At 45.5% G+C, this 8,464-nt stretch overlaps 1 long non-coding RNA gene across 1 annotated transcript in view; it reads right to left on the bottom strand.

Moving 5' to 3' along the window:
• Positions 1-507: 507 nt before the first annotated feature.
• The window catches only part of LOC120397356, a 30,350-nt gene continuing 22,393 nt past the window's right edge, over positions 508-8,464 (bottom strand). The window contains exon 3 of the long non-coding RNA XR_005593746.1: positions 508-638. This is a non-coding gene — a long non-coding RNA (uncharacterized LOC120397356). The remainder of the gene's footprint in view (positions 639-8,464) is intronic.

The raw sequence follows: 8,464 nt of genomic DNA, 5'->3' as shown, positions 1-8,464 counted from the left end.
TTTGCTGAAAAAGATCCTCTGTCTTAGATGTGAAAATTTCTATTTCCCAGGCCTTTAAGAGGCTGGGTATGGCAAAGAATCTCCTGAGTCTCCAGTAGGAAGATCCAAGCCTTACACCAGCACCTCATGCCAAGCAATAAACACAACAGTTAAACAAAGGGACCATTTGCAGCCTTCTAGAATGGATGGATGGAAGGTCTAGTGCTACAGCTTCATGAGATAAGAATCTAGGGACATAAGAGTAAAGAAATGGCAATGATGATGGAAAACTCTCTTCCAGCATAGAGTGAGACAGGAAAGTCCTGGAGAATTGGGTGGACAAAACCCATTCTGCAAAAATATTAGGGGAGGGGAGGTATAAGGCCACATGGACTCCACTTTCGTATTTGTTTGTTACACTGCTGTACTATTCTTAATTATAGGAGTATTTGAAACAACTCAACTAGCTTTGAAGTTAGGAGGTAATAAAAGGGAGGGGTATAATTCATACTTCCTTTGCTATGTTTGTTCATCTGGAAATAGTTTCTGGCTGGAAGGCTGGTTTAAATAGGCCAACAGGTTTGACAGGCTTACATTGTGATGCTATCTTCACAGCAAAGGGGATAGAAACTTCACTTAAAGAGATGAAAGGTAGGATTCTGCAAAAAAGAAAAGAAAAGAAATTCTAGAAAAAAACACCCTAAAAACAAGGAATTCATGAGGCCTAATTCTCCTTTTATTTAAATCAGTGAAAATCCCACTAAAGACAAGGAGTTAGATTACTGAAAAACTAGTTTAAAGTGAGAAATTTTGCCAGCATCAGTTTTCTGTTGGGCTGGAACGAGTGATGCGTACACAAGGAAAAAGTGCTAATCCAAAAAGGCAGTAACTTTCCCCTTTCAGTCTCCACACCTAATCATTCTCTGCTTCCATATTTCCTGTTAAGAGGCCCACCTCCCTCTTTGAGATTGCCTGGTCACATACCCTCACAGCATGGTGTAGGTCAGCCTTCCCCCATCCCTTACTCCTATCACCAGAGGAAATCATAAAATTTATCATGAAACCACAAGGAATGAACAAAGAGCTATGGAAAAAAAATACATCACTGCAGTGTCCTCTTCTGGCAGCCATTTAAAATCTAATTAGATGTTAAGGCTATAAATTCTGTATTTCTTAGAAACAGTCTGACCCTAATATCTTCAAAGTAGTTTGGAGTTAATGACAAAGCTTTAAAATGGCAATGGTGGCATGAAACACACACTTGCTTAAAGGGATTGCTCGCTTAAAATGACCCAGAATCCATGGCAAATAATTTATTCCTTTAACCATGCTTGCCTATACTTTCCTGGGATATGTGGCAGTGTTAGATGATTTGTCCATAGTTATAAATAAACCTTATTTGTTTACCATTTATTTTAAGTACTTCCAAGAAAGGGAAGGAAGAAACATCCTGGGAATACTGGAACTGCCTGTCTGCCTACTGTAACACGCTATGTATTTTACTTTAATTCAATTGTTTTCTTTACTCAAAGAAGAGCTGATAAAAAAGTGTGACTTCATATTTCCTGTGCGAGACAGAAAAAGTTCCCTGGTATTAAAAACAGTGAATACATGAAAATAGGTCACCCTATTAGGCATTAGTAGTCAGTGTCTGGTTACAACACCTAGATATCATATTGTGTTAATTCACTTAATACATTAAACTGCTATCTTCATGGAATACTAAAAAACTATTTTTAAAAGAAATTACTGTGTATTCAGCGTTCTAATAGCTTGTTCTGCTCATCATAAAGGCTTCCGATGACATTTTGGTATACACTCTGGTAAGCATGGTGAAGCATGCCAAGGCACTTATATTTTAAATCTAATTTTCTCAAGTTCCTTTAATTTGGGGGGTGGGAGAGGGCAGGGATAAAACTCTTGTTTAAAGTGCTGTTCTATTGCACAGAGTAACTATGTAAAAAGAGCCCCTTCTTACACAACTCCCAACATGCATTCAGTCACGTCTGCCAACTTTAGCGACTAAAGTGAACTTTTGCTCCTGTCAGCCCTGCAGAGCCAACACTTATGAGTGAGAGAGCTGGATTTCATTCCTTCTTATGCATCAGCAGCAGAATTATTTGTTACCTTTCAATAACTTTATAACCCCATTGGTGAGGTAATATCTTCAAAGTGAGTTAGTTTCCCCAGGGCAGTCCCTAGGGCATAGGTGCTAACTCTGTGGGTGCTCCGGGGCTGGAGCACCCATGGGGAAAAATTAGTGGGTGCTGTGAACCCACCAGCAGCCAAGCTCTCCCCCCGCCCCATCTCCTCCCCACCTCCTCCCCTGAGCGTGCCGCATCCCTTCTCCTCCGCCTACCTGCAGCGCTTGCCGCTGTCAAACAGCTGTAGCAAGCTCCGGGAGGGACGGGGAAGGAGCGAGAATGTGGCGTGCTTAGGGGAGGAGGTGGGGAAGAGGCGGGGCTGGGGCAGGGATTTGGGGAAGGAGTTGAATAGGGGCAGGGGTGGAGTTGGGGCAGGGCTGGGGGCAGAGGAGGGTCGAGCACCCACCGGTGCCATTAGAACTCGGCGCCTATGCCCTAGGGGGGTGTGGGGCCCAGAACATAGGCGCTGAGTTTCTATGTGCTGGGGGGGGTGCTTCCCCCAGTTCTGCCCAGGCCCCTCCCCAACTCCACCACTTCCCCCAAGGCCCCACCGCGCCTCTTCTCACCCTGCTTGTTCCACGCCCATTTCCACCCCTCCCCTGAGCACACTACACCCTCGCTCTTCTCCCCAGTGCCTCTAGATGAAACAGCTGATCAGCAGTAGGAGTCAGGAGGAGGTGCTGATTGGCGGGGCCCACCGGCGAGCAGGAGGTGCTGGGGGCAGCAGGAGGTTGATAGGAGGGGCTCCTCCTCACCCATCCACCCCGCCTCCTCACGAAGCGCAGGGCCCCCACAAATGCTGGGCCCAGGACGATCACTCCAATTGCTGTACCATAGGGACGGTTCAGAGTTTCCCAAACCTGAAGAAGAGCTCTTTGTGGCTTGCAAGCTTGTCTCTCTCACCAACAGAAGTTGGTCCAATAAAAGATATTACCTCACCCATCTTGTCTCTCTAATATCCTGGAACCAACTCGGCTACAACAATGCTGCACTTAAACGCACTGGAGGCAGTGTGGTTGTATAGATGTTGCCTGCAGAGCTTTCGCAACTGGCTGTGACACGTCAGAAGGAAAGAACCAAATTGCTTCCAGGATGCTAGGTTGAGTCTTTGATGTTGGCACATTAAAAGAAAAACCCAGAAAACCCCTTTTGCTTGCTGTCGCAGGGCAGAGATATACAACCTTTGGGTGCTCTACTAAAGAGCCGGCTTCCCCCTGTTTCCCTGTAGGGTGGCTGAGTGTCTGGGCCAAGACCCTTAGCAGGGAGCCCAGCTGCAGGCCCTAATGAAGGCAGGCTCAGGGTGATCTGCTGAACTAGTGGAACCAGCTGGGTTGATGACTGGGAAGGCATATAAACCCAGGGAAAAGCTCGGGGCTGGGCAGAGGAGAACCAGACAAGAGGCTAGGAGGGTTGAGGCTCTGTCTCCATTGGCTGACACAAGCCTCAAAGGCCAGAAGACCAGTGAGGGGTCAGAGCGGGGACAGGGGTTGGGGGAATTGGGACTGTACAGCCACTGTAAATAAAAGAACACGGGCGAAGCACCGGCGAGAGGCGTCTGAGACCCTGTCTTTGGCCAGCCCAAGCACGGGGCGCAGGGACAAGGAGGAGGAAACTTGTGCCTCCCTGTGACACTTGTAAACAGAACATTTGAATGGAAAATAGCAGAAAGACAACATGGAGTCCTACTATATCATTTTACAGTCACTCTTTAAGTAGAACCACACTTTCCCCCCTCCTCCTTATGAAACATTCCTAGTATCCTCAAAAGCAAGAGAATTCTCCAAAAAAATCCAAAACTGTCACAATGTGCTCATATAGCAGAGCGATGGGTGTCACTAATGAACCTAATTATACCAGCACTTCATTTGACTATGCAATATCCAGAGCGAGGACACACTTGACCCTCACACTTCCCTTACCAGAAAGAGTCCATGTTCAGCAGAAAATTTCTGCCTTTCTTGATCTCTGTCACATTAGACAGCTTCATATCCTGGCTCACATATTTAAATTTTGCCTGGCTCAGACTGATGCTCTTGTGACCTTGGTTAAAAAATTAGATTTACTCAATTTTATTTATGACGATAAAAATGGATGAACAAGACATGACCAGTTATTGAAGCTTTAAAAGTCTAAGGGCTGGTCTACACTTCGGGGGGAGGTTTCAAAACTAAGATACGCAACTTCAGCTACGCTATTTGTGTAGCTGAATTCGAAGTATCTTAGTTTGACTTACCTGGCCATCCTCACAGCAGCAAGTCGACTGCCACAGCGCCTCCGTCGACTGCGCTTGCTCCTCCTGCCGAGGTGGAGTACGAGAGTCAATTAGCGGATCGATTTATCGCATCCAGATGAGACGCACTAAATCGATCCCTGATACATCAAAAACTACCCGCCAGTCCAGCGGGTAGCATAGACGTACCCTAATTCCATGTCTGCAAATACCCAAGTCTTTGTCAAAGCAAATGTTCTTAAACTTACACAAGTTCTAAGACCTTTGCTACAGAAACAGAAGCTTGCAGATGGAAATGGAGATACTAGTATTATATCACTCTTGTAGATAATCCTATTAGAAGTTGAATGCACAAAATAGCTATATATTTAATTTGGACTTTCTCAAATAGATCAGTTTCCCTTTGTGGCTTGAAACAAATGCTATATGCATTTGATTGTGATCTCTTAGTGGATAATCTGAGGCTTTTTGGCAGACATTCAGCTCTTTGATCTGAAAATTACGTGCTATCTTCATGGATTCACTGATGCAAGATGTATAATTAGAATACCATCTGCCACAGAGGAGTTGTAAGTCTCTTCTTTTGTGTTTATATCCATTGTGATATCCTAGACTTCTGGGAAGGCTGGTAGCATATACTATCAGGCCCTGATTCAGCAAAAGTACTTAAGAAGTGCCTAACTTTAAGAAAGCAAGTATTCCTATTAATGTCAGTGGGGTTGTTCAAGTGTGTGTATTTAGACAGGTGCTTAAGTGCCCTGCTGAATGTAAAGCCTTCAGACTCAACTGTAACCTTACAATCCTGCCCAAGTAAGGAGAAACGGGAGCTCTGCTATCAGGACCGTTCCTAGACATTGTGGTGCCCTACGCTGGGAAAGGGCTGGTCCCAGTCCTCTGGGGGGACATCCCCAGTCCTCCGCAGGGGGTGGGGCTATGCCCAAGGTCTGTGGGGGGCAGGAGCAGGCTTGGGGGCAGGGGGGAACCGCCCCCCAGAATGAGCCAGTGGAGCAGAGCGGGTTGGGGATGGGTTGCTCCACTTCCTGCCACTGGTGATTGCAGGGCAGGCCCGACCCTGCACTCACGGGGCAGTGAGAAGTGGAGTGACCTGGCCCCAGCCTGCTCCACTCTGCTCCCCTGGCTCTTAGCCTTGGGACTTGGGGGGAAAGGGGGAACCACCCCCCAGCACTCACTGGCAGCAGGCTGGGAGCTAGCGGAGTGGAGCAAGCTGGGGCTGGGTCACTCCATTTCCCGCCGCCTGGTCAGCGCAGGGCATGTCCGACGCCTGCTGCAGTCCTCTGGGACATAGCTCAGGGGACGGGGTGGAGTGGGGACAAGGCGGGGCAGAGCAGGGGTGGGGGCAGTTTTCCTGGCTGGCTCAGCTGGCCAGGGGATCAGGCTGGCCGCTGGAGCAGCATGCAGCTGTGTAGGGCACCAGGAAATTTGGGGCCATTTGGTGTAATTTGTGTATGGGTAAGGACGGCCCTGTCTACTATCCCATGGGGCAGCAAACCACATGCTTCTCAGAGAGTCAGTTTGGTTCCTGCTTCCATCTTGCCCTAGGGGCAAGTGGGAAGGGAAAGAAAAAGAAACAATCAATTCCCCCTCTATGCTGGCTCCAGTGCATTGTCAGGTTGGGAGACAGAGTCCTTGCAGTGCCCCCTCCCTGCTCTTATCTACCCTCCTTACAGCAGGGGACATAACCATCCAGTGGCAACTGCTCTAAGCCCCAGAATAGGTGAGTCAGATGGCTCCTTGGCTGCCTTACTCTTCTGCACGGATGCACAGCCGGGCTCACAGTTAGAGCTGAGCAAATAATGGTGGAAAAGTCAATACAAAAGTACATTCTATAAATGTTAACATTGCAGTAAGTCTTACTAGCAGCATTTGTTCAGTTTGTCCACACTAGCCAGCATGGTTAGTGTAAAACTGGATCCGTGTGTCTGCATACAGAACTCCCTCCAGTACCTGTGCATTGTTATATCTAGCCATAGTTTCAGGTGAAGGTGCAAGACATGACACCAGTGCATACATTGCAGTGTAATTCTGTATTACATACCCCAATGCTGCATTACAGACACCCCACCCCCACACCACATATATGCATACATTTTTTTCCATTGGAGTGTCTGATAGAATTAAGTTGACTAAAAACGAGTGGGTTTGGAAGTCCATTCTGGAATTCCTGTTATATAAGGAAAATCCAGAAAGAAAGAAGAAAATAGAATGTCTCCTTTAGAGTAAGAAAGACTCAGTGACTTGCCCTGTAATATTCAGACTTCTTCACATTTAAAGGTATAGTACACATCTCACTTCAGTTGCATAGCTGCAGATATCACAGGCCTGCTGCCACCAGTTCTGCTTCTTTAAAAATGTGTGTGGCTATTTAAAATATTAAGACTGCACTCTTAGTCAACTGGAGAACATAAAAATGGCCATATTGAGTCAGACCAATGGTCCATCTAGCCCCCTATCCTGTCTTCTGACAGTGGCAGGTGCCAGATGCTTCAGAGGGAATGAACAGAACAGGGCAATTTTCTGAGTAATCCATTCCCTGTTCTGCAGTCTCAGCTTCTGGCAGCCAGAGGTTTAGGGACATCCAGATCATGGGGTTGCATCCCTGACCATCTTGGCTAATAGACATTGAAAGACCGATCCTCTGAGAACTTATCTAATTTTTTTTTAACACAGTTATACCTTTAGTCTTCACAACCACCCCGGCAATGAGTTTCACAGGTTGACTGTGCGTTGTGTGAAGAAGTACTTCCTTATGTTTTTTTTTAAACTTGTTGCCTATAAATGTCATTGGGTGACCCCTAGTTCTTTTGTTACATGAAAGGATTAAAAAACAGTTCCTATTCTCCACACCATTCATGATTTTATAGACTGCTATTATAGCCCTCCTCAGTTGTCTCTTTTCCAAGTTGAACAGTCCCAGTCTTTTTACTCTCGCCTCATATGGAAGCTGGTCCATCCATACTCCTAATCATTTTGGTTGCCTGTCTCTGTACTTTTTCCCAATTATATTTCGGAGCTGGGGCAACCAGACCTGCATGAACTATTCAAGATGTGGACATATAATGAATTTATATAGTGGCATTATGATATTTTTAGTCTTATTGTCTATCCCTTTCTTAGTGGTTCCTAACATCGTTAGGAGTTTTGACTGCTGCTGCACATTGAGCAGGTGTTTTCAGAGGACTATCTATGATGAGTCCAAGATCTTTCTTGAGTGGAAACTGTTAATTTAGATCCCATCATTTTGCATGTATAGTTGGGATTATGTTTTCCAATGTGAATTGCTTCCATTTATTAACACTGAATTTCATCTGCCATTTTCTTTCCCAGTAATCCAGTTTTGAGAGATCCCTTTGTAATTCTTCACATTCAGTTTTGGACTTAAGTATCTTGAGTAATTTTGTATTGTCTGCAAACTTTGCCACTTCATTGTTTACACCTTTTTCCAGATAATTTATGAATATATCAAACAGTACTGGTCCTAGTACAGATCCTTGGGAGCCCTCCCTATTTATCTCTCTCCATTGTGAAAACTGATTATTTATTCCTACCCTTTGTTTCCTATCTTTTAATGAGTTACTGATCCATGAGAGGACCTTCTCTCTTATCCTATGACTGCCTATTTTGCTCAAGATCTTCTGGTGAGGGACCTTGTGAAAGGCCTTCTGAAGTCCAAGTACACTATATCCACGGGATCCCCCTTGTCCATGTAGTTGCAGACACACTCAAAGAACTCATAGTTTGGTGAGGCATGATTTCCCTTTAGAAAAGCCATGTTGACTCTGCCTCAATAAATCATGTTCGTTTAGGTGTCTGATAATTCTGAGAGGAATTACCTCTGGATTACCTTCCTTTGTAGACAGAGTCTACAGTCTACAAAGCTATTTCTAATCAGGCATTTGCAAGTTTGCTGTCCCCTGAAAGGTGTATCCTGTAATATTCTGGCTCACAAGGAGAAAGCCCAAAGAAGAGCCATCTGAGACAATCATTTCCCATCCTCACTGACGAATAGGTAATTCCAAAGACAGATACTTGATAAACAGGTCATTTGTGATCTCTGCCAAGAATTACCAGGGGATTTAAAAAGACAATACAG

Source organism: Mauremys reevesii, linkage group 2 (assembly GCF_016161935.1).
Source record: "Mauremys reevesii isolate NIE-2019 linkage group 2, ASM1616193v1, whole genome shotgun sequence".
Classification (NCBI taxonomy): domain Eukaryota; kingdom Metazoa; phylum Chordata; order Testudines; family Geoemydidae; genus Mauremys; species Mauremys reevesii.
The sequence above is the reverse complement of the archived record's forward strand: the minus strand, read 5'-3'. Positions and strand labels throughout refer to the sequence as shown.